General features: G+C 45.1%; 1 protein-coding gene across 2 annotated transcripts in view; it reads right to left on the bottom strand.

Moving 5' to 3' along the window:
• Nucleotides 1-25195, bottom strand: part of LOC120992706 — a 67742-nt gene extending 42547 nt beyond the window's left edge. The window contains exon 1 of one of the 2 annotated variants that reach the window (XM_040421685.1): nt 25062-25195. The gene's annotated coding sequence lies outside the window, so the exon portion shown is untranslated. The remainder of the gene's footprint in view (nt 1-25061) is intronic. The other variant, XM_040421684.1, reaches the window with a different exon arrangement.
• Between the last annotated feature and the right edge of the window lie 278 nt (nt 25196-25473).

Raw genomic sequence — 25473 nt, 5'->3', positions numbered from 1 at the left:
GTATGGAAAGCAGAGAAATAGATTTGACATGCACATTGCACATCCATTGTCATGCCGCACACTATATCCTGCACACACACTATATACCGCACACACACTATATACCGCACACAAACACACTATATACCACACACACACTATATACCGCACACACACTATATACCGCACACACACTATATACCGCACACACACACTATATACCGCACACACACTATATACCGCACACACACACACTATATACCACACACACACTATATACCGCACACACACTATATACCGCACACACACTATATACCGCACACACACACTATATACCGCACACACACTATATACCGCACACACACACACACTATATACCGCACACACACACTATATACCGCACACACACTATATACCACACACACTATATACCGCACACACACACACTATATACCACACACACACTATATACCGCACACACACTATATACCGCACACACACTATATACCGCACACACACTATATACCGCACACACACACACTATATACCACACACACACTATATACCACACACACACTATATACCGCACACACACACTATATACCGCACACACACACACTATATACCACACACACACTATATACCACATACACACTATATACCGCACACACACTATATACCGCACACACACACTATATACCACACACACACTATATACCGCACACACACTATATACCGCACACACTATATACCGCACACACACACTATATACCACACACACACACGATATAGCGTACACACACACTATATAGCGCACACACACACTATATACTGCACACACACATTATATACCGCACACACACACTATATACCACACACACTATATACCGCACACACACACTATATACCGCACACACACTATATTCCGCACACACACTATATACCGCACACACACTATATACCGCACACACACACACTATATACCACACACACACTATATACCACACACACACTATATACCGCACACACACACTATATACCGCACACACACACACTATATACCACACACACACTATATACCACATACACACTATATACCGCACACACACTATATACCGCACACACACACTATATACCACACACACACTATATACCGCACACACACTATATACCGCACACACTATATACCGCACACACACACTATATACCACACACACACACGATATAGCGTACACACACACTATATAGCGCACACACACACTATATACTGCACACACACATTATATACCGCACACACACACTATATACCACACACACTATATACCGCACACACACACTATATACCGCACACACACTATATTCCGCACACACACACTATATACCGCACACACACACTATATACCGCACACACACACTATATACCGCACACACACTATATACCGCACACACACAGACACACACTATATACCGCATACACACACAGAGTCTATAGATTATATTTTGTGTCCTGTTGGTCAGGACTCAGGAGAAGCTTTCTTTGTCAGACCGCCAGTATTTGCCGGTTCATTTAGAGTTACCTAGGGTGCATCCGGGGGAGGCGAACCAGCTGTACACCCCATACCGTACCGTCACTTCACTAGACAGGTACATCTCTGCTTAGCTGGACAATATCTGATAGCTCAGACCCCACACACATACATTCGTAATACAATCCTATCTTCTAACCGTAACAGTAAGGCCGCATGCACACGGGCGTGTTTTTTCACAACTACGGACCGTAAAGACCCGGGCTGCTGTCCTGAAGAGTGGACGAGCGCACGGCGTCATTGGTTGCTAACTCGCTATGACGCCGTGCGCTTCTTGCCGCCACCAGTGTACAGTAATACACTTGTACAGATCATACAAGTGTATCACAGTACAGTGGTGGTGGCCAGAAGCGCACGTCATCATAGCAACCAATGACGCCGTGCGCTTGTCCACTCTGCAGGACGGGTTTGTATGGTCCGTAGTTGTGAAAAAACACGCCCGTGTGCAGGCGGCCTAAATCTAATATTTTCACTTCAAAGACTTAAATACTTTTTGCAGTTTACTTGAGTAAATTATTTTTAATACTATTATTGTTAAAAATTGGGATTATATGCTTGCATTTTTATCTTGCAGCAGATGTTGGGGCGGGGATACGACCGCATCCGGTTTCACGCCGACAAGCAGCGGATTGTACGGGAGCTGGCCTATGAGATCTGGCGCAAAACAGGTCTCAAACACCGACGTCTGGCCATCATTAAAAAATGGTCAGACATGAAGCGAAGACAGCCCCGGTTTATAAAAAGAATCTGGGACGAAAAATGCCCAGGTAGATGCGTAAATAACTTTTGTATGTTTTGCCAACAGTCTGTAATGTATACAGTGCTAAGCAAAAGTATTCACCCCCCTTGAGTTCGTTCTTTTTTTTGTTGTCTCACATCCTGGAATTAACATGGACTGTTTGAGGATTTCCATCATGTAATTTGTAGAACATGCCCACAACATAGAAGCTTTTTTAAAATTGATTAATTGTAAAGCAAGCAACTAATAGGACAAAATAACAGAAAAGGTCAATGTGCAGAACTATTCACCCCCTAAAGTCAATACTTTGTAGAGCCACCATTTGTGGCAATCACAGCTCCAAGTCGCTTTGGATAAGTCTCTAGGAGCAGTTGCCACATCTTACCACTGGGATTTTTGCCCATTCCTCCTTGCAAAACTGCTCCAGCTCCTTCAGGTTGGATGGTTTGCGCTTGTGAACAGCAATCTTTATGTCTGACCACAGATTTTCTAGGATTGAGATCTGGACTTTGACTAGGCCGTTCTAACACATTTACATGTTTACCCTTGAACCACTCAAGTGTTGCTTTAGCAGTGTGTTTGGGGTCATTGTCCTGCTGGAAGGTGAACCTCCATCCTAGCCTCAGATCACGCACAGAGTGGGACAGGTTTTGCTCAAGAATATCGCTGTCCATGTTTCCCACAACTCTGACCAGTTTCCCAATCACAGCTGCTGAAAAACATCCCCACAGCATGATGCTGCCACCACCATGTTTCATTGTGGGGATGATGTTCTTTGGGTGATGTGATGTTTTGGGTTTGTGCCAGACAAGTGACGGACTGAACCATCACTGTGTCTGCAGTAGAAGCCTGAGGGCTAGCCTCCTTGCTACGGGCTATGGACCCAGGACTATGGATACCCCCACTATGACCTATTTGGGTTAGCGGGAACTATAAACCATGATATTTTGGTTGAGTTTATAGGCCACATCTTTCCTATTCCCCATTAAAGTTGCATGCTGTGAATCCATAAACGTAATAAGGGTTAACTCTGCACTGAGACTCCCAATGAATGTGTTGGTTTATTTGTCCCTTTGTTCTATTGTGTTAATGATGGGATTAAGAAGTAGCCGACTCTGGTGTAGAGAAGTAGATCATCCTATGATACACTCAGGAGATAATCCCATCACATGGGTCTACTCTCGCCCTATTGTTTCATCAAGACACTGTGGAGGGGATGTCTCTTTGCATGCTGTTCATTTTTTATTGAGTTATGCATCATAAAGCTGGCAGCCGCTGCAATTATATATAGATCCCGCCATATTGGAATTTCTTTATATCTAATGTTGTTAAGATTTCTGAGTTGTTTATCTAAAATCTGAACATTCTGTGATCACAGAAGTTCCTATTCCCTCCATTCGGAGAAGGCGATCAGCGGAGGCCGTGGAGGTGGTGGAGGTTAAGGAGAAAGAGGAGGAGGAGGCCGGACCCTCCCAGCCTATTGAGCCACCCCCACCAGATGTGGGAGAAGTGAAGGAGGTAGAGGTGGAAATTGCTGGACCCTCCAGCACTGCCCCATCTCAGGACTCGGAGGAAGAGGAGGCGATCACCAGCCCCCTCCAGGAGGGTAAATATGTGCACATAGCAATATGATTATGCATCCATAACATGTACATAAACATTAAAAAGGCCAACAATGAGGCGACAACATACACTATAGTAATACAAAAAAAGAACACTGGACAATAACTCTTTAATCTACAGTCGTGGCCAGAAGTTTTGAGAATTACATAAATATTGGAAATTGGAAAAGTTGCTGCTTAAGTTTTTATAATAGCAATTTGCATATACTCCAGAATGTTATAAAGAGTGATCAGATGAATTGCGTAGTCCTTCTTTGCCATGAAAATTAACTTAATCCCAAAAAAAAACTTTCCACTGCATTTCTTTGCTGTCATTAAAGGACCTGCTAAGATCATTTCAGTAATCGTCTTGTTAACTCAGGTGAGAATGTTGACGAGCACAAGGCTGGAGATCATTATGTCAGGCTGATTGGGTTAAAATGGCAGACTTGACATGTTAAAAGGAGGGTGATGCTTGAAATCATTGTTCTTCCATTGTTAACCATGGTGACCTGCAAAGAAACGCGTGCAGCCATCATTCTGTTGCATAAAAATGGCTTCACAGGCAAGGATATTGTGGCTACTAAATTACACCTCAATCAACAATTTATAGGATCATCAAGAACTTCAAGGAAAGAGGTTCAATTCTTGTTAAGAAGGCTTCAGGACGTCCAAGAAAGTCCAGCAAGCACCAGGATCGTCTCCTAAAGAGGATTCAGCTGCGGGATCGGAGTGCCACCAGTGCAGAGCTTGCTCAGGAATGGCAGCAGGCAGGTGTGAGCGCATCTGCACGCACAGTGAGGCGAAGACTTTTGGAAGATGGCCTGGTGTCAAGAAGGGCAGCAAAGAAGCCACTTCTCTCCAAAAAAAACATCAGGGACAGATTGATCTTCTGCAGAAAGTATGGTGAATGGACTGCTGAGGACTGGGGCAAAGTCATATTCTCTGATGAAGCCTCTTTCCGATTGTTTGGGGCATCTGGAAAAAGGCTTGTCCGGAGAAGAAAAGGTGAGCGCTACCATCAGTCCTGTGTCATGCCAACAGTAAAGCATCCTGAGACCATTCATGTGTGGGGTTACTTCTCATCCAAGGGAGTGGGCTCACTCACAATTTTGCCCAAAAACACAGCCATGAATAAAGATTGGTACCAAAACACCCTCCAACAGCAACTTCTTCCAACAATCCAACAACAGTTTGGTGAAGAACAATGCATTTTCCAGCACGATGGAGCACCGTGCCATAAGGCAAAAGTGATAACTAAGTGGCTCGGGGACCAAAACGTTGACATTTTGGGTCCATGGCCTGGAAACTCCCCAGATCTTAATCCCATTGAGTACTTGTGGTCAATCCTCAAGAGGCGGGTGGACAAACAAAAACCCACTAATTCTGACAAACTCCAAGAAGTGATTATGAAAGAATGGGTTGCTATCAGTCAGGAATTGGCCCAGAAGTTGATTGAGAGCATGCCCAGTCGAATTGCAGAGGTCCTGAAAAAGAAGAGCCAACACTGCAAATACTGACTCTTTGCATAAATGTCATGTAATTGTAGATAAAAGCCTTTGAAATGTATGAAATGCGTGTAATTATATTTCACTACATCACAGAAACAACTGAAACAAAGATCTAAAAGCAGTTTAGCAGCAAACTTTGTGAAAACTAATATTTGTCTCATTCTCAAAACTTTTGGCCACGACTGTACATTAAAACCATTAACTTAACAAATAAATAATATTAAACTCTATAGAACTATCACTAACTAACAAACAAAATAAAATTATACTGTACTGAAATATCACAAACTAATAAACTATATAATCATTATAAATATCACTAACTAACGTATTAAGATTTAAATCCTCAATGTGTTTAAAGACTTTAAATAAAAAATAAAAAAGGTTAAAAATAGACAGACATATTTTGTACCGCCTTGTACATATCGACCGTCTCTATAAAAATATCCTATGATCTAACCCCTCAGGTGAACACTATAAAAATAAAAAAAATAGAAACAATTAAAAAAAAATACTAATTTAGTCACCTAACATCACTAAAAGTGAAACACCAATCTATTAAAAAAGGCATATGCCCCCCAAAATAGTAAAAATCGGTCATTTAATTCGGCCAAAAATGAGGCCCTAACATTAGACAATCGCCAAATAAAAGTAATAATATGGCTCTCAAACTATTGGAGACACTAAAACATGAATTATTTTTGGTTCAACCATGCTTTAAAGGGAACCTGTCACCGCATTTTGTGCATAGAGCTGAGGACATGGGTTGCTAGATGGCCGCTAGCTCATCCGCAATACCCAGTCCCCATAGCTCTGTGTGCTTTTATTGTGTAAAAAAAATGATTTGATACATATTCAAATTAACCTGAGAGGAGTCCTGTCCCTGACTCATCTCACGTACAGGACTCATCTCAGGGTAATTTGCATATGTATCTAAATAGTTTTTTTTACACAATAAAAGCACACAGAGCTATGGGGACTGGATATTGCGGATGTGCTAGCGGCCATCTAGCAACCCATGTCCTCAGCTCTATACACAAAATCCCGGTGACAGGTTCCCTTTAATTGTGTAAAACAGAAATAACGAAAAAATAAGTAAACATATTAGGTCTTGCTGCATCTGTAACAACCAGCTGTATAAAAATATCATACAAAGTAACCACTCAGGTGGACAGCTTTCAAAACAAAAAATTAAAACTCTCCAAAAAGGCATTTTTTTGAAAATTTTTATCACATAAATGTGTAATAGCAAGCGATCATAAAGTCATATGCACCACAAAATAAAGGTTTAAAGGTTTAATAAGAATTGCAAATAATGTTCATATATTTTTTTTTCAAACAGTAATGAAGACATTGAAGGCCAAATTTGCCAAAATGCAGAAGAAGCACCGCCAGGATATGCGGGCCATTCAGGAGGGGATGAAGGCCATGGAGGAGAGGCAACACCAGGCCATGAAGGGGGTGCAGGAGATGCTCCTGCTATTGGAAAAGTTGCCTTAAAAATTACAGTTACAGTTATAACGTGTATATGTAGTCTTTTGTAATATTGCTCGGTTTTAGTGTAATAGCTCGGCCTAAATCAGCCAGAACTGACAGCAGCCGGTAAATACATGTCAAATACATATAGGGTCCATTCACACGTCTGTAAAATGGGTCCGCATCCGTTCCACAATTTAGCGGAACATTTACAGACCCATTGATTTTCAATTCCAGTCAGAAAAATGTGGCATTCACAGGATAAATAAGTAAGTGTCAGCCACTACAGGCCCCAAAAATTAGCTAACAGGCGTTCACCTGACAGCAAAGAACTTTGTATTCTGTGGCTGGAGGTACATTAGGCATTGACAGGATAACAAAGTAATTGTCGGCCACTACAGGCCCCAAAAATTAGGCATTCAACGGACATAAAAGGCCTTTTATGCCGCTGTATTTACCTAAGACAGGGACCGTGAATTGTTATGGGTGGTGGCGGATATTTGTTGGCTGTCATGAGGAATTTGAATCAAACATGGTCGACTCGTCACATGTGTTGAATTCCTCCGAGATCCATGCCTCATTCATTTTTAGAAATGTGAGGTAGTCAACACTGTCGTGAGGTAGGCGAGTGCGCTTATCGGTCACTATCCCCCCTGCTGCGCTGAACGTCCTTTCGGACAGGACACTGGACGAGGGGCAAGCCAATAGTTCCATTGCAAATTGTGCAAGCTCTGTCCAGAGGTCAAGCCTGCCCACCCAGTAGTCCAGGGGTTCATCACTTCTCAGAGAGTCCACATCAGCCGTTAACCCGATGTAGTCGGACACATGCCGGTCTAGGCATTCCCTGAGGCTGGATCCAGAGGACAGCTGTCGATGGGTCGGCTGAAAGAAAGATCTCATATCAGAAGTGACCAACACATCTTCAAACCGCCCTCTTCTTGCAGAGGCTGTTGGATTGGTACCCACAACTGTTTCTCTGTGAGTGAAAATTCCTCTGCGAGCGCACGCAAAAGCAGAATGCAGCATTTCTCGAAGCAAGGCCTGGAAGTGCTGCATTCTGACAGCCCTCTGTGATGGTGGTAATATTTCCCCCATTTTTTGTTTGTACCGGGGGTCTGAGTACATTGCCACCCAGTACTGGTCCTTGCCCTTTATGCTTTTTATACAGGGGTCCCTCTTAAAACACTGGAGCATAAAGGCCCCCATTTGCACTAAACTGGAAGCGGTGTAGTGGTCTGGCTCCTGCTCATCATCCAGGATAATGTCGTCCTTGTTCTCCTCCCCACATCCACGGACAACACCAGAGATCCCAGAAAGGTTTAAAGCCTGCTCTTCTTGCTCCTCCTCATCTGCCTCGGCACCATCCTCCTTTGACTCCTCTTCAGACTCCTGTTGTTGACTTGTCTCAGATGGAGTAGCCCCCCTGGGAATTCCTCCAGCATTGCGACTTCCTCATCTTCCTGCTCCTGCTCCTCAACGGCTTGATCAATGACACGACGCAATGCACGCTCCAGAAAGAAGGCGTAAGGTACGATGTCACTGATGGCGCCCTGGCTGCGACTGACCAGTTTGGTGATCTCATCAAATGGCCGCAGAAGTCTTCATGCGTCGCGCATGAGCAGCCACTGGCGCGGTGATGAAATGGCCCGAGATTTCCTGGCCTGCCGCAAGACGTCCTGGACCCCAGGGAATTTGACAACAAATCGCTGCACAACCAAGTTCAGGACGTTTGCCATGCATGGCACGTGTGTTATTTTGCCCTGTTTCAGCGCGCTCAGCAGATTGGCACCGTTGTCGCACACCACTTTACCAACTGTCAAATTGAGCTGTGTTAGCCACTGATCGGCCTGTGAACGCAAAGCTGAAAGGAGTGCAGGACCGGTGTGGCTCTTGGCTTCCAGGCACAACAAACGCAGCACAGCATGGCAACGTCTCACCTGGCATGTTGAATAGGTTCTGGGGATCTTGGGAGGCGCAGCGGAAGAGACGGTAGCAGCGGAAAAAGAGGAGTCAGCCAAGGAGGAGAAGGAGGATGGAGTAGGAGGAGGAGAAGAAGAGGCAGGCCTGCATGCAATCCGTGGCGGTAAAACCAAATCTACACGGGTGCCACAGGTTACATGCTTGACAGCAGTCAGAAGGTTCTCCTAGTGGGCAGTAAAAGTTATATATCTTCCCTGCCCGTGTTTGCTAGACCACATGTCTGTGGTCAGATGTATCTTGGCACTGACACTGTGTGCCAGAGATATATTCACTTGTCGCTGAACGTGGCCATATAGCTCTGGGATGCCCTTGTGGGAGAAATATTTCCTTCCTGGAACCTTCCATTGCGGTGTTCCAATGGCCACAAATTTTCGAAAGGCCTCCAAGTACACCAGTTTATATGGCAGTAGTTGGCGGGCTATCAGTTCCGACAAGCCAGCGGTTAACCGTTGGGCAAGAGGGTTATCCGGCATCATAATTTTTTTATGCTCGAACATTTGGGCCACGGAAGCCTGCCTTTTGCCAGATAAACGTGAGGACGGCACGATGGAAGGTGGAGGACAATTGTGAGGAGAGAGGAGAAGGAGAAGAGGCTGGACGGTGAGCGCCTAAAGTGTGGCTATGTGGGTTCTGACGGCGTTGCTCCCACTGGGCTCGGTGATGGGAGGCCAGGTGCCTTCTTAAGGCGGTCGTCCCTAGGTGAGTGTTGGGCTTACCGTGACTTATGCGTTGACTGCAAAGGCTGCAGATGGCAACACTATTGTCAGCAGCGGACATGTTAAACAAAGCCCACACTGCGGAGCCATGTGCCGGCGTCCTGGGAGCGCCAGATGTGACCGTACATGGTTGATGGCTCGCTCCTGATACATTAGCAGTCTGTTTTTTCCCTCCTGTGCAATGTAAGTTAGGCCTGCTTCTCCCTATCTGCTGGTCCATCTCTCCCTCTGAACTCCCCTCCTCTTCCCCTCTTGTGGGCACCCACGTGACGTCCATAGACACGTCATCATTGGCATCACCTTCCCCACCACTAACATTAGAGATCTCGGAGTAGGCAGCAACAGCGGGGACCAACCTCCTTGGGCTGATCTAGGTACTGTCGTCAGACTGCTGAGTGGCGGCCGTTGCTACCTCCTCTTCCTGATCCGATGCCCAGAATGGCTGTGCATCGGAAATGTCTTGTGATGGATCGGAAAATAATTCCTGTGACTCAAGTGGAGGGTATATGGTGTTGGTGGTGGTGTCTTTGAGGGTGCACACAGCAGAGAGTGAAGAGGGTGCAGATAGAGAGGATGAGGAGGGTGCAGAAGCGGAAGGCTGAGTGAGTCACTCAACCAAGTCTGGTGCGTCCTTTGACGTAATCGAACGCACCTTCTGCAACTTCCCACTTTGGCTCCGGCCTGGTGCTCCTGCCCGACCCCTACCACCCCTGCCAAAGGGCCTGCCTCTTCCTCTGCCTGTCATTTTTTAAATCACCCTGTGACAAAAGTCTCTAGAGAAGCGCAGTGTATGTGGAAGAAGGTATATAACACCCCGCTTCAATCTGTCGTTTTGGGGGCCACTGGTCTATCACACCAGTTATAATACTTTTTTTCCAGTACCGTTTGTCACTGTGTGTAGCAGAGGTAACACAGCGAAAGAGGCTAAATTTCTGCAGTACCCAAATACACTATTATGAAAGTATATTGTTATATAACACCCCGCTTCAATATGTGGTTTTGGGGGCCACTGGTATATCACACCAGTTATAATACTTTTTTCTAATTGCGTTTGTCACTCTTTGTAGTTGTAGTATCGCTGCAGAACTGATCACCAGTCACAATGCTGCACAATACAAATCCACTATAATATGCTTTCTATATTAGAAAGTATATTATAAGTATATTACACCCCTCAGTAATTCACACCTATTGATAGCACACCTATACCAGTCCTTAAAATGACTTTTGTGGCCCTATTAGCTAGTGTTTTGTGTCCCTAACAGCCTGTCCCTGCTCCACACAGCAACCTCTCCCTACACTGGCAAAAGACAGAATGTAAAATGGCGGCCAGATCAGGTTTATTTATAAGGTAGGGGGTATGTCCATGTGCTGAAATGTCTCAATTGGCTGTCCTGTACCACCTGATGGATGTGTCATGGGTCAAAGTTCTTCACAATGTAAAAGAATATGGCGGGCGCGAATATCTCCATATGTTCGCATGTTCGGCGAACAGTGAACGAGCAAAGTTCGCCGCGAACCGACCGTCGGGTGAACCGCAAGGCCATCTCTACTGGTAAGCTACACAAATGTCACCGTCTTTCTCAGAAGCTGGATGAAAGTTTTGTTTAAACGGCTTCTGTCACCCCCCAAAAGTCATTTTTCATTTTTGGGCTAATTAAAATCCTCTAAACCCGAAAGAGAAGACGTCATCGGCGCAGGCGCACTGAGGAAGTGCTGAGGAAGCGAGCGTCCTTCTCTCAGAGCGCCTGCGCCGAATGAAGACATGTAAGGCGCAGGCGCGGGATTTGAATTGCTGACAGGGCCAGCCGGAGGAGGAGAGCGCTCGCTAGCCCTGTCAATCAACAGGAGGAGGGGGCATTTTTTTTAAAGGAGGATGCGGCGGCTACCAGCAAGTAACCGCCCTACTTGCTGGTAGCCAGGTAATTAACATATTATAAAAGTGCGGTTTTTGAAGAAACTAAGCCACAGAAAAAGGTAAGAGCACTATAAGGATTTTAATTAGCCCAAAAATGAAAAATGACTTTTGGGGGGTGACAGAAGCCCTTTAACGTCTTTTGCTTCTCTCTGGCTGGTTATTTTCCGGTGCGGTTCTCTGTTTCCTTCCACTTCACTGTCTTCCACGATACTCCTCTATCTTGCTTCACTGCTCCTATTCCTCCCTAGGGAGGAAAATGGAACAGCCCCACCTAATAACTCCTTGTGCAGGTCACACATAAACAATGCATAAAACACACTTTTCCTGCTTACGCCTTAGCAGTGGAACACTGCACAGTAACAAGGATTTAGTGATAGTGCTGTCCAGCAAACAAAGGGGTTGCATTGCACTGCCAAGCTGCAGAGTAGCTCAGTTCTTAGGCCTCTTTCACACTTGCGTTGTCCGGATCCGGCGTGTACTCCACTTGCCGGAATTACACGCCGGATCCGGAAAAACGCAAGTGTACTGAAAGCATTTGAAGACGGATCCGTCTTCAAAATGCTTTCAGTGTTACTATGGCACCCAGGACGCTATTAAAGTCCTGGTTGCCATAATAGGAGCGGGAGCGGGGGAGCAGTATACTTACAGTCCGCGCGGCTCCCGGGGCGCTCTAGAATGACGTCAGAGCGCCCCATGCGCATGGATGACGTGCCATGCGATCACGTGATCCATGTGCTTGGGGCGCCCTGACGTCACTCTGGAGCGCCCGGGGAGCCGCACGGACGGTAAGTACACTGCTCCCCCGCTCCCCGCTACACTTTACCATGGCTGCCAGGACTTTAGCGTCCCGGCAGCCATGGTAACCATTCAGAAAAAGCTAAACGTCGGATCCGGCAATGCACCGAAACGACGTTTAGCTTAAGGCCGGATCCGGATCAATGCCTTTCAATGGGCATTAATTCCGGATCCGGCCTTGCGGCAAGTGTTCAGGATTTTTGGCTGGAGCAAAAAGCGCAGCATGCTGCGGTATTTTCTCCGGCCAAAAAACGTTCCGTTCTGGAACTGAAGACATCCTGATGCATCCTGAACGGATTTCTCTCCATTCAGAATGCATTAGGATAATCCTGATCAGGATTCTTCCGGCATAGAGCCACAATGACGGAACTCTATGCCGGAAGACAATAACGCAGGTGTGAAAGAGCCCTTAAAGGGCTTTTTTTTAACTGATGACTCATCCTCTGGATAGGTCATCAGTATTCGATCGGTGCTGGTCCAACACCTAAGACCCCCGCCAATCAGCTGGTTGAGAAGGCACTAGCTCTCTCAGTAGCGCTGCAGCCTTCTCTCAGCTCACAAAGCATAGCGCCGTACATTGTACGGTAATTGGGATCACATCACAGCCCTATTCATTTTAATGGGGCTGAGATGCGCCCAGCCCATGGGACTGATGAACGTGACGTCCCATGGCCTAGGCAAAGCTGCAAGAAGGCAAGTGACAGTGGCTTCTTAACCACCTCAGCCCCCAGTGCTTAAACACCCTTAAAGACCAGGCCACTTTTTACACTTCTGACCTACACTACTTTCACCGTTTATTGCTCGGTCATGCAACTTACCACCCAAATGAATTTTACCTCCTTTTCTTCTCACTAATAGAGCTTTCATTTGGTGGTATTTCATTGCTGCTGACATTTTTACTTTTTTTGTTATTAATCGAAATTTAACGATTTTTTTGCAAAAAAATGACATTTTTCACTTTCAGTTGTAAAATTTTGCAAAAAAAACGACATCCATATATAAATTTTGCTCTAAATTTATTGTTCTACATGTCTTTGATAAAAAAAAAATGTTTGGGTAAAAAAAAAATGGTTTGGGTAAAAGTTATAGCGTTTACAAACTATGGTACAAAAATGTGAATTTCCGCTTTTTGAAGCAGCTCTGACTTTCTGAGCACCTGTCATGTTTCCTGAGGTTCTACAATGGCCAGACAGTACAAACACCCCACAAATGACCCTATTTCGGAAAGTACACACCCTAAGGTATTCGCTGATGGGCATAGTGAGTTCATAGAACTTTTTATTTTTTGTCACAAGTTAGCGGAAAATGATGATTTTTTTTTTTTTTCTTACAAAGTCTCATATTCCACTAACTTGTGACAAAAAATAAAAAGTTCTATGAACTCACTATGCCCATCACGAAATACCTTGGGGTCTCTTCTTTCCAAAATGGGGTCACTTGTGGGGTAGTTATACTGCCCTGGCATTCTAGGGGCCCAAATGTGTGGTAAGGAGTTTGAAATCAAATTCTGTAAAAAATGACCTGTGAAATCCGAAAGGTGCTCTTTGGAATATGGGCCCCTTTGCCCACCTAGGCTGCAAAAAAGTGTCACACATCTGGTATCTCCGTACTCAGGAGAAGGTGGGGAATGTGTTTTGGGGTGTCATTTTACATATACCCATGCTGGGTGAGAGAAATATCTTGGTCAAATGCCAACTTTGTATAAAAAAATGGGAAAAGTTGTCTTTTGCCAAGATATTTCTCTCACCCAGCATGGGTATATGTAAAATGACACCCCAAAACACATTCCCCAACTTCTACTGAATACGAGATACCAGATGTGTGACACTTTTTTGCAGCCTAGGTGGGCAAAGGGGCCCATATTCCAAAGAGCACCTTTCGGATTTCACAGGTCATTTTTTACAGAATTTGATTTCAAACTCCTTACCACACATTTGGGCCCCTAGAATGCCAGGGCAGTATAACTACCCCACAAGTGACCCCATTTTGGAAAGAAGAGACCCCAAGGTATTCGCTGATGGGCATAGTGAGTTCATGGAAGTTTTTATTTTTTGTCACAAGTTAGTGGAATATGAGACTTTGTATGAAAAAAAAAAAAAAATCATCATTTTCCACTAACTTGTGACAAAAAATAAAAAATTCTAGGAACTTGCCATGCCCCTCACAGAATACCTTCGGGTGTCTTCTTTCCAAAATGGGGTCACTTGTGGGGTAGTTTTACTGCCCTGGCATTCTAGGGGCCCAAATGTGTGGTAAGGAGTTTGAAATCAAATTCTGTAAAAAATGACGAGTGAAATCCGAAAGGTGCTCTTTGGAATATGGGCCCCTTTGCCCACCTAGGCTGCAAAAAAGTGTCACACATCTGGTATCTCCGTACTCAGGAGAAGGTGGGGAATGTGTTTTGGGGTGTCATTTTACATATACCCATGCTGGGTGAGAGAAATATCTTGGCAAAAGACAACTTTTCCCATTTTTTTATACAAAGTGGCATTTGACCAAGATATTTATCTCACCCAGCATGGGTATATGTAAAAAGACACCCCAAAACACATTCCTCAACTTCTCCTGAATACAGAGATACCAGATGTGTGACACTTTTTTGCAGCCTAGGTGGGCAAAGGTGCCCAAATTCCTTTTAGGAGGGCATTTTTAGACATTTGGATACCAGACTTCTTCTCACGCTTTGGGGCCCCTAAAATGCCAGGGCAGTATAAATACCCCACATGTGACCCCATTTTGGAAAGAAGACACCCCAAGGTATTCAATGAGGGGCATGGCGAGTTCATAGAAAAAAAAAAATTTTGGCACAAGTTAGCGGAAATTGTTTTTTTTTATTTTGTTCTCACAAAGTCTCCCTTTCCGCTAACTTGGGACAAAAATTTCAATCTTTCATGGACTCAATATGCCCCTCAGCGAATACCTTGGGGTGTCTTCTTTCCAAAATGGTGTTATTTGTGGGGTGTTTGTACTGCCCTGGCATTTGAGGGTCTCCACAATCATTACATGTATGCCCAGCATTAGGAGTTTCTGCTATTCTCCTTATATTGAGCATACGGGTAATGAGATTTTTTTTTTTCGTTCAGCCTCTGGGCTGAAAGAAAAAAATGAACGGCACAGATTTCTTCATTCGCATCGATCAATGTGGATGAAAAAATCTCTGCCAAAAAAAAAAAAGGAGGGGAAAGGCGTCTGCCAGGACATAGGAGCTCCGCCCAACATCCATACCCACTTATCTCGTATGCCCTGGCAAACCCGATTTCTCCATTCACATCAATCGATGTGGATGAATAAATCCTTGCCGGGATTATTTTTTTTATATATACAAAGTGTTTGCCAAAGCATATGAACACCGCCACCTCCTCAGCTCATATGCCTCGGCAAACGTATCTTTTACTGCAGAGGAGAAATCTCGTCTTGCAGCGCCGCATACACCGACTTGTGTGTAATCTGACAGCAGCGCAATGCTTCTGTCAGAATGCACATCAGTGCTGCAGCTAGTCGATCGGTTGGTCCACCTGAAAGGTAAAAAAAACAAAACAAAAAAGAAAAAACCAGGCCGCAACGCAATAAATTTATTAACTGTTGAACAGAACATATAAACTTTTTTTTTACTTTTTTAACTGAACGTTTAACTTTTTTACTTACCGGTAATTTTTTTTTTGTTTAGTTTTTTTTACCTTTATAGAACAAACCTCTCCTTCCCCATGGGACAATGTGCAAAGCGCAAATCGCCCAAAGATGTGGCGAAGTACGTTATGCACTTTATCCCAGGTGAAAGGAGAGGTTTGCAGCAGCTGTGAGTAAAAGGGCCCTAATAGCCCTGTGTGCCTGTCCTGTGAGATGCAATCCCTATGCTAGGTGTACCTGTGTGTGGTACTTCCGGAAACACTCACCAAAGCATAGGGCAGGGTGGTCAGGACAGTCAGGACAGAAATAGCGGGTGTCACGCCTTATTCCACTCCTGCTACAGACACGACATTTTTTTCGGGGTGGCGGTTGGGTTGAGGTACCAGCAACGACACTGGGGAAATGTCGCTCGTGTAGACGGCTAACTACACTGGTGGATGGGGCCACGGAACCTCCTGGGTAAAGGAGGTTCTCGATGATCTCTTCCTGGAATTTGAGGAAGGATCCTGTTCTCCCAGCCTTACTGTAGAGAACAAAACTATTATAGGCAGCCAATTGAATTAAATATACAGACACCTTCTTATACCAGCGTCTGGTTCTGCGGGAAACTAAATAGGGAGCCAACATCTGGTCATTGAAGTCCACCCCTCCCATGAGCGCATTATAGTCGTGGACTGAGAGGGGCTTTTCAATGACACGGGTTGCCCTTTCAATTTGGATTGTCGTGTCTGCGTGAATGGAGGAGAGCATGTAAACGTCACGCTTGTCTCTCCATTTCACCGCGAGCAGTTCTTCATTACACAAGGCAGCCCTCTCCCCCCTTGCAAGACGGGTGGTTACAAGCCGTTGGGGGAAGCCCACGCGACTAGTTCGCGCGGTGCCACAGGCGCAAATCCGTTCTAGAAACAAATGCCTAAAGAGGGCCACACTTGTGTAGAAATTGTCCACATAAAGATGGTACCCCTTGCCGAATAAGGGTGACACCAAGTCCCAGACTGTCTTCCCACTGCTCCCCAGGTAGTCAGGGCAACCGACCGGCTCCAGGGTCTGATCTTTTCCCTCATAGATCCGAAATTTGTGGGTATAGCCTGTGGCCCTTTCACAGAGCTTATACAATTTGACCCCATACCGGGCACGCTTGCTTGGGATGTATTGTTTGAAGCCAAGGCGCCCGGTAAAATGTATTAGGGACTCGTCTACGCAGATGTTTTGCTCGGGGGTATACAAATCTGCAAATTTCTGGTTGAAATGGTCTATGAGGGGCCGAATTTTGTGGAGCCGGTCAAAAGCTGGGTGGCCTCTGGGACGGGAGGTGGTGTTGTCGCTAAAATGCAGAAAACGTAGGATGGTCTCAAATCGTGTCCTGGACATAGCAGCAGAGAACATGGGCATGTGATGAATTGGGTTCGTGGACCAATATGACCGCAATTCATGCTTTTTAGTTAGACCCATGTTGAGGAGAAGGCCCAAAAAAATTTTAAGTTCGGAAACTTGGACTGGTTTCCACCGGAAAGACTGGGCATAAGAGCTTCCCGGGTTGGCGGATATAAATTGTGTGGCATACCGATTTGTTTCTGCCACGACTAAGTCCAAGAGCTCCGCAGTCAAGAACAGCTCAAAAAATCCCAGGGCCGAACCGATTTGAGCCGTCTCAACCCGAACTCCAGACTGGGCGGTGAAAGGGGGAACTACTGGTGCGGCTGAAGTTGGTGACTGCCAATCAGGGTTTGCCAGCACCTCAGGGATTCTAGGGGCTCTACGGGCCTGTCTGCGCGGTGGCTGCGACGGGGTAACTAGTGCACGTGCCACCGTACCAGCTTCAACTGCCCTTCTGGTGCTCGCCACGTCACCATGTTGTACGGCAGTGCTGGTACTAGATCCAGGAAGGGCTGCGCTGCTGGTGTATGCCTCACCACGTGATCCGGCAGCGACAGCCCCACTCTGCTGCTCTTGAAACGGATCCTGCGTAACCTGTGGTCTAGCGACACGGGGCCGGGTACGCCTGGTGCTGCCAGGGACCTCCACCTCCTCGTCCGAACTTTGGGTCAGAGAGCCACTGCTTTCTACAGGTTCATATTCTGACCCGCTAGATTCGTCAGATGAGGGTTCCCATTCCTCATCCGACTGGGTCAGAATCCTGTAGGCCTCTTCAGAAGAATACCCCCTGTTTGCCATTTGGACTACTAAATTTAGGGGTATTCCCTGAGACTACCCAAGAAAAAAAGCAAACCTGTCTTACAAAGGGGAGGCTAGCGAAGTACCAGAGGCCGCTGCGGTTGATAAAAAATATCAAAACTGATTTTTTTATCGCCGCAGTGCGTGTAAAGTGAATGTGCAGTGATCAAAAAACAAAATTTTTTTTGTCACTGCGGTGGGGCGGGCGTGGGTGAACACACCTGTGGGCGACCGATCAGGCCTGATCGGGCAAACACTGCGTTTTGGGTGGAGGGCGAGCTATGGTGACACTAATACTATTATAGATCTGACTGTGATCAGTTTTGATCACTTACAGATACTATAAAAGTACAAATGCTGATTAGCTATACGCTAATCAGCGAATAAAAGTGACTGCGGTGCGGTGGGCTGGGCGCTAACTGACGCTAACTACCTAACCAAGGGGCCTAAACTAATCCTAAAACCTAACAGCCAATACTAGTGAAAAAAAAAACACTGATCACTTTTTTTCCTTTCAATAGTGATTGACAGGGGCGATCAAAGGGGTGATCAAAGGGTTAAGGGTGCAGGGGGGTGATCTGGGGCTAAGGTGTAGTGTTGGTGGGTACTCACAGTGAAGTCTGCTCCTCTGCTGGATCCAACCGACGAAAAGGACCAGCAGAGGAGTAGAGAAGCCATATAACAGATCATATTTACTAATATGATCTGTTATATGGCTTGTGATTCGATTTTTTGAAAATCGCCAGCCTGCCAGCCAATGATCGTTGCTGGCAGGCTGGTGACGAAATACTTCTTTAACTTTTGCCGGCCCGCGATGCGCATGCGCGGGCCGGCAATGCACGAAATCTCGCGTCTCGCGAGAGGACGCACCGGCGCGTCCACCTAGAACAACAGGACCGCCGCAAAGACACAATCCTGCGTACGGCGGTCCTGAGGAGGTTAAACAGATGATCAACGGGGGTCCCAGGTGACGGACACCCAACGATCAGATACTGATGACCTATCCAGAGTACAGATTATCGATTAAAAAAAATCTCAGAAAGCTCCTTTAAGCTGAGCGTCACCCTCACGGGTCTGATGATTCTGAACTCAGTATGAGCCTCCTTGACATATTTCAGCTTGTATTGTCTTTACCGACGGCATTCTGCTTTAACCAACAAGCAACAGATTTCAACTGATTAGAACATATTACGCTATTACCACTGAGAAATACTGACTGTAAAGAGTGAAGAGCTAATGCTAGAACAATCTATAAGGGGCTTGAGAAGGAGAAAACAGAGAACTCCTGAAGCAGCGTTACCTTGAAGAACCGTCCGGTCTGGATGTAGGACGAGATAATCCTTTATTCAAAGTTGTCACAGCAACTCGTTTCCAGGCTGTATCGGCCCCTTCTTCAGACAATGACAACATAAAACTACATAAGTATAAAACGAAACCTAGTTATCACGTCACGGTCTACAATACTTCTCTCTTTCTCGGGTTATATTCTGACCCCCTGTGGCCAGCAGTAGTAATACAGTAATTCTCCTGAGTAGAATTTAGTTACCAATTACTGTTTCTAATTCAAGTGGCTTCTTTTTATTCTGTATTTGAATCCATTTTTGTTATTTTTATTTATCATGCTTCACTAAGTTTCTTTATTCTCATTATGTTTCGAATTTTGTGTTATTGTCATTTTTCTTTTTTATTATAGATTTTTATATTCTCTATTATACTTCATATATCTATATTGGAGGCCATTTTTTTGTATGAACACTGTTTTGGTACTTTCATCTTTTTATCAATTATTTATTAACTTCCTCCTCGTTTATGTGATTGCTTTTCAAGGAGCCATTTGCATAAACTCCCCACCCTTCCTTCTCTGCATTTGGCGCCAATTTGGTCGATGTGGTTTTATGTTGTCATTCCCTGACAAAGGGGCCATTACTGCTCCGAAATGTGTTGCTCAGGCAACTTTTAATAAAGGATTATCTGGTCTTACATCCAGATTGTACTGTACTTCAAGTTCCCCACTTGTGACGTGATTCCGCCCTGGTGTGGGTATTGGTGGGAACCGTGTGCTCATTTCCTTTCATGGCACTACATTTATGGGTAAGAGGCACCAGTATATTGTGGTCCTTCCTATGATGCACTCTCCTATCTCTCCTTCCATATGAGGAGCTTAAGCTATACTACAGCTGCATGAGCACATAAGATAAAAGTCAGTCAAAATGGCAAATTTCAACCATTTTAGCAACATTTGTTTGGAAAGTGACGATCATTCACAATGGCCAACTGCAGGCTTTCTTCTTCTACAAATGTGACCTGCCAGGTTGGAAAACTTGTAGCTTTGCTGGCCGAACCTATGGTACATGATACACGTGCATGGCATGATTGGCTGAGTTCACCCAAAATTTTGCTCAAGGACCAGGGAGTCCGTTTTATTGAAAGCTTACTCTCTGGTTGGCCACTTTAGTCTGTCATACTGTTGGTGGCATCATTCAATGCTGGTGGGATCATTACTAAGTCTATGCAGAACGTACTGTTGGGAATCGCTTAGAACAGAGAGTCCAAGAGGAAGAGCGATAGTAACTTTGTGATTATAATTCAAGCAAGTCTGAATGCAAGTGCAGCTAAGACCAACACTTGTTTATAAGCATGTGCAATGGAACTGATTGAGGCAAAGAAAGTAAACTAAGTCTGAGCACAAGCACCTTCAGAAGCAGTGGCGTAGTGTGGCGAGGGACGGGGGAGAGGTGCGGTTGCCCCAGGCGTAAAACTGCCAGGGGCACTCAGCAGCATGACACGACTTTACATTAACTGCACTTACGATTCAAACCCTGCAACATTTGATCAGTTCGGAGCCATAGAAAGCCAAAGAACAGACATTGAGCTGTTATTTAATCTACCATCTACAAGGACACCCAAATCCTTCTCTATAAGTGACTCTCCCAGTGTTACAGCCCCTAGGACATATGAAGCACGAAGATTATTACTACCAAGATGCAGAACTTTACATTTATCCACATTGAACCTCATCTGACACGTTGATGCCCAATCACTCAGTGTTCAAGTCAGCTTGTAGTTTGTGGACATCTTCCATAGTCCGTACAGTTCTACACAGCTTAGTGTCATCTGCAAAAATAGAAATGGTGCTATTAATCCTGTCCTCAATATTATTAATAAATAAGTTAAAAGATAGGGGACCCAGCACTGAACCTTGGGGTCACCACTTATAACCTGGGACCATTCTGAATAGGAATCATTGACACGGTCCTTCAGACAGTTTTCAGTCCATTTACAAACTATACTTTCCAAGCCTATAGACCTTATGTTACCTATTAAACGTCTATGAGGAACAGGATCAAATTCCCAAGTAAAATCCTAGAACACTAAATCCACAGCCACCCCTCTGTCTAGGCTTCTACTTACATCACTGCCGTATATTCACAGCCACGTCTCTGTCCAGAATTCTACTTACCTCTCTACATCTACAGCCATCCCTCTGTCCAGGCTTCTACTTACAGTACCTCACTCCATCCACAGCTCCCTCTTTGTCCAGGCTTCAACTTACCTCACTACAGTACATCCACAGCCGCCCCTCTGTCCAGGCTTCTACTCACCACTCTACATCTGCAGCCACCCCTCTGTCCAGGCTTCTACTTATTTCACTATATCCACAGCCGCCCCTCTGTCCAAGCTTCTACTTACCCTATTACATCCACAGCCGCCCCTCTGTCCAAGCTTCTACTTACCCTATTACATCCACAGCCGCCCCTCTGTCCAGGCTACTACTCACCTCACTATATCCACAGCTGCCCTTCTGTCCAGGCTTCTACTTACCCTACTACCCTACTACATCCACAGCTGCCCTTCTGTCCAGGCTTCTACTCACCTCTCTACATCTGCAGCCACCCCTCTGTCCAGGCTTCTACTTACCCTACTACATCCACAGCCAGCCCTCTGTCCAGGCTTCTACTTACCTCACTATATTCACAGCTGCCCTTCTGTCCAGGCTTCTACTTACCCTACTACCCTACTACATCCACAGCTGCCCTTCTGTCCAGGCTTCTACTTACCTCACTACATCCACAGCCGCCCCTCTGTCCAGGCTACTACTCACCTCACTACATCCACAGCCGCCCCTCTGTCCAGGCTACTACTCACCTCACTATATCCACAGCTGCCCTTCTGTCCAGGCTTCTACTTACCCTACTACATCCACAGCTGCCCTCTGTCCAGGCTTCTACTCACCTCTCTACATCTGCAGCCACCCCTCTGTCCAGGCTTCTACTTACCCTACTACATCCACAGCCAGCCCTCTGTCCAGGCTTCTACTTACCTCACTATATTCACAGCTGCCCTTCTGTCCAGGCTTCTACTTACCCTACTACCCTACTACATCCACAGCTGCCCTTCTGTCCAGGCTTCTACTTACCTCACTACATCCACAGCCGCCCCTCTGTCCAGGCTACTACTCACCTCACTACATCCACAGCCGCCCCTCTGTCCAGGCTACTACTCACCTCACTATATCCACAGCTGCCCTTCTGTCCAGGCTTCTACTTACCCTACTACATCCACAGCTGCCCTCTGTCCAGGCTTCTACTCACCTCTACATCTGCAGCCACCCCTCTTTCCAGAGTTCTACTTACCTCACTATATCCATAGCCGCCCTTTGTCTAGGCTTCTACTTACCCTACTACATCCACAGCCAGCCCTCTGTCCAGGCTTCTACTTACCTCACTATATCCACAGCTGTCTACAAGGACAGGCTTCTACTTACCCTACTTACCCTACTACCCTACTACATCCACAGACAGCCCTCTGCCCAGGCTTCTACTTAGCTCACTACATTCACAGATGCCCCTCTGTCCAGGCTTCTACTTACCTCACTACATCCACAGCCAGCACTCTGCCAAGGCTTCTACTTACCCTACTACATCTACAGCCACCCCTCTGTCCAGGCTTTTGCTCACCTTCTCATAAAAACAAATTACGTTAGTCTGACAACTTCTGTAAACCTGTGTTGGCTATCATTATGATATTAACAGTCACATATTCCTGTAGATAGTCACTGAAGAGTTCTTGAAACACTTTTTTCCCACAACAGAACTTAAGCTTACTGGTCTATAATTACATGTGGTAGACCTAGAGCCCTTTTTGAATATGGGCACCACATTTGCATTGCACCAATCCCTTGACACTGTTCCAGTCACTAGAGAATCTCCACAAGTTGTAAACAGGGGCATAGCAATTACTGAACTGAATTGTTTAAGAACTTTTTGGTGTTATCCATCTAGACCCGGAGCCTTGTTAACATTAACCTTACTTAACTTATCTTGGACATATCTACAGTTAGCCAATTGAGTATATTACTGGATGTACTAACAGCCCTGGCACCACAGATATCAGCTTGTAGATAGAACAAAGTCCAGCTCTCAAGTGGTAAAGGTGCTCTGACCTGCTCTGCACGGATCCAGGCTGTGTTCACACCCAACGCAGATGCAGCAAAAAGTCCAAATGGATCCAGCGAGTAAAATCAATGATTCTTTATTTCTTAATTTGAAAAAATGTATAAACAAGTAATCCTCCTGCATAAAATCAATGTGTTTCAACCATAAGACAGGTCTTCTTCATGGATTCATAGTATAAAGTATGATACTATGAATCCATGAAAAAGACCTGTCTTATGGTTAAAACGCGTATATTTTATGCAGGAGGATTACTTGTTTATACACTTTTTTAATGAAATAAAGAATCATTGATTGTACTCACTGGATCCATTTGGACTCTTTTGCTGCAACCACCTACATCAGCTCATAAGCACTGGCACCACCTACATCAGCTCATAAGCACTGGCACCACCTACATCAGCTCATAAGCACTGGCACCACCTATATCCGCTCATAAGCACTGGCACCATCTACATCAGTTCCTCAACACTGTCATCACCTACATCAGCTCCTCAACACTTCCTTTTCCCGATCTTCATTGAACACCTCCCTATTACAATCATTTAGGAAACCTACCTATATATATTTAAAGAGTAGGTCATCAATAATATATTAAGGGGGTCCAATTCTTGGAGCCCTGGCGATCAGCTGTTTGAGGAGGTCATGGTGCTTTTATGAGGACTGCTACCTCTTCCTAGGCCAGTGATGTCACATTCATTGGTCACATGGCCTATTTTCAGCTCAGCCCCATTCAAGTGAATGGGTCTGGGCTGCAACAGCAAGCACATCCACTATTTATGTAAGAATAAACAACCATGGGATGATGATGGTCACACAACTACAATCCCAACCAGTTAGGGATTTACATCCACATGGTGCTCCTGGGCAACAGAATGAACTCCCATGGACTCACCCAATTTTTAGTCCTTACCGAGATAATGTACTGAAAAGAATGGGAGATTTACAAAAATTAGTAATCAATGGGGGCTCACCCAACATGTCTAAAGGTAACAATTTCCTTTTAAGACCTAGATTAGAACGGTAAGGAACATGTGAGAGTCTACTCCTGGTTTATGTTGCCCTTCTATTTTTCTTGAAGGCATATGGGGCAACTTACACCTGGTCCTAGTCATGCGATGTGCTGTGACCATCCTAAGTGCATTCAATGGTCAACCTATTGCATTCGTATTGGCAATAGAGTGGCATGACAAAACGTGCCATGTGCTGACCCATACCACCATTCATCCTCTGTTATCAAGAGGTTGTGTGAATTTGATTTTTGATTCCCCCCATCTACAAAAACATTCACATGTCCTACAACTTACTTCACCATCAGTGGATGGGTCGTTGTTGCGAATATTGTTCATTTGTATGAAGGGAGACAAGGGTGTTAGTCATATTGCCAGTTTTGGACAGGAAAATGAATCACTGGATCTTATCAAAGTTACTATCATCTTCTACCCATCATTACTTGACTTCTCAGGCTACAAAAGCAGAGACTCTAAGAATGCTGTTGGTCTTACCATGTGAAGACTTCATGTGGACAAGTATTTTAAGTATTTTCTAGTTTAGATAATCTTCTGTAACTAAACATATCAGCAGCACAAATCTCTTCCTGATAGTTTGTTACAATGTGACACTGCAGGCCAAAAACAATACTGCTGTTTATTACATGCCGTAAATGGCTCCAGGAGAAAGACACTGTGTCTGTGATTTTTTAAACTTTGCTTTGCTCTTGGGTCAAGCATGTAATGCGTCGTACAAACAATATGTTTCGGATGGCAGTGTGTTTGCTACAGCAATGCCTGCCAAGGAGGTGGAATTTGCCTCTTTCAGACCCTTATGTATCTAGCATGTGATGAATACCACGCCTCGTGCCCGCTTGATGTCACCTACGTCGAGCTCACGAGTGGCGGTATGGTCACGGGTTACCAA

Source organism: Bufo bufo, chromosome 1, assembly GCF_905171765.1.
Source record: "Bufo bufo chromosome 1, aBufBuf1.1, whole genome shotgun sequence".
NCBI classification, from domain to species: domain Eukaryota; kingdom Metazoa; phylum Chordata; class Amphibia; order Anura; family Bufonidae; genus Bufo; species Bufo bufo.
The sequence above is the reverse complement of the archived record's forward strand: the minus strand, read 5'-3'. Positions and strand labels throughout refer to the sequence as shown.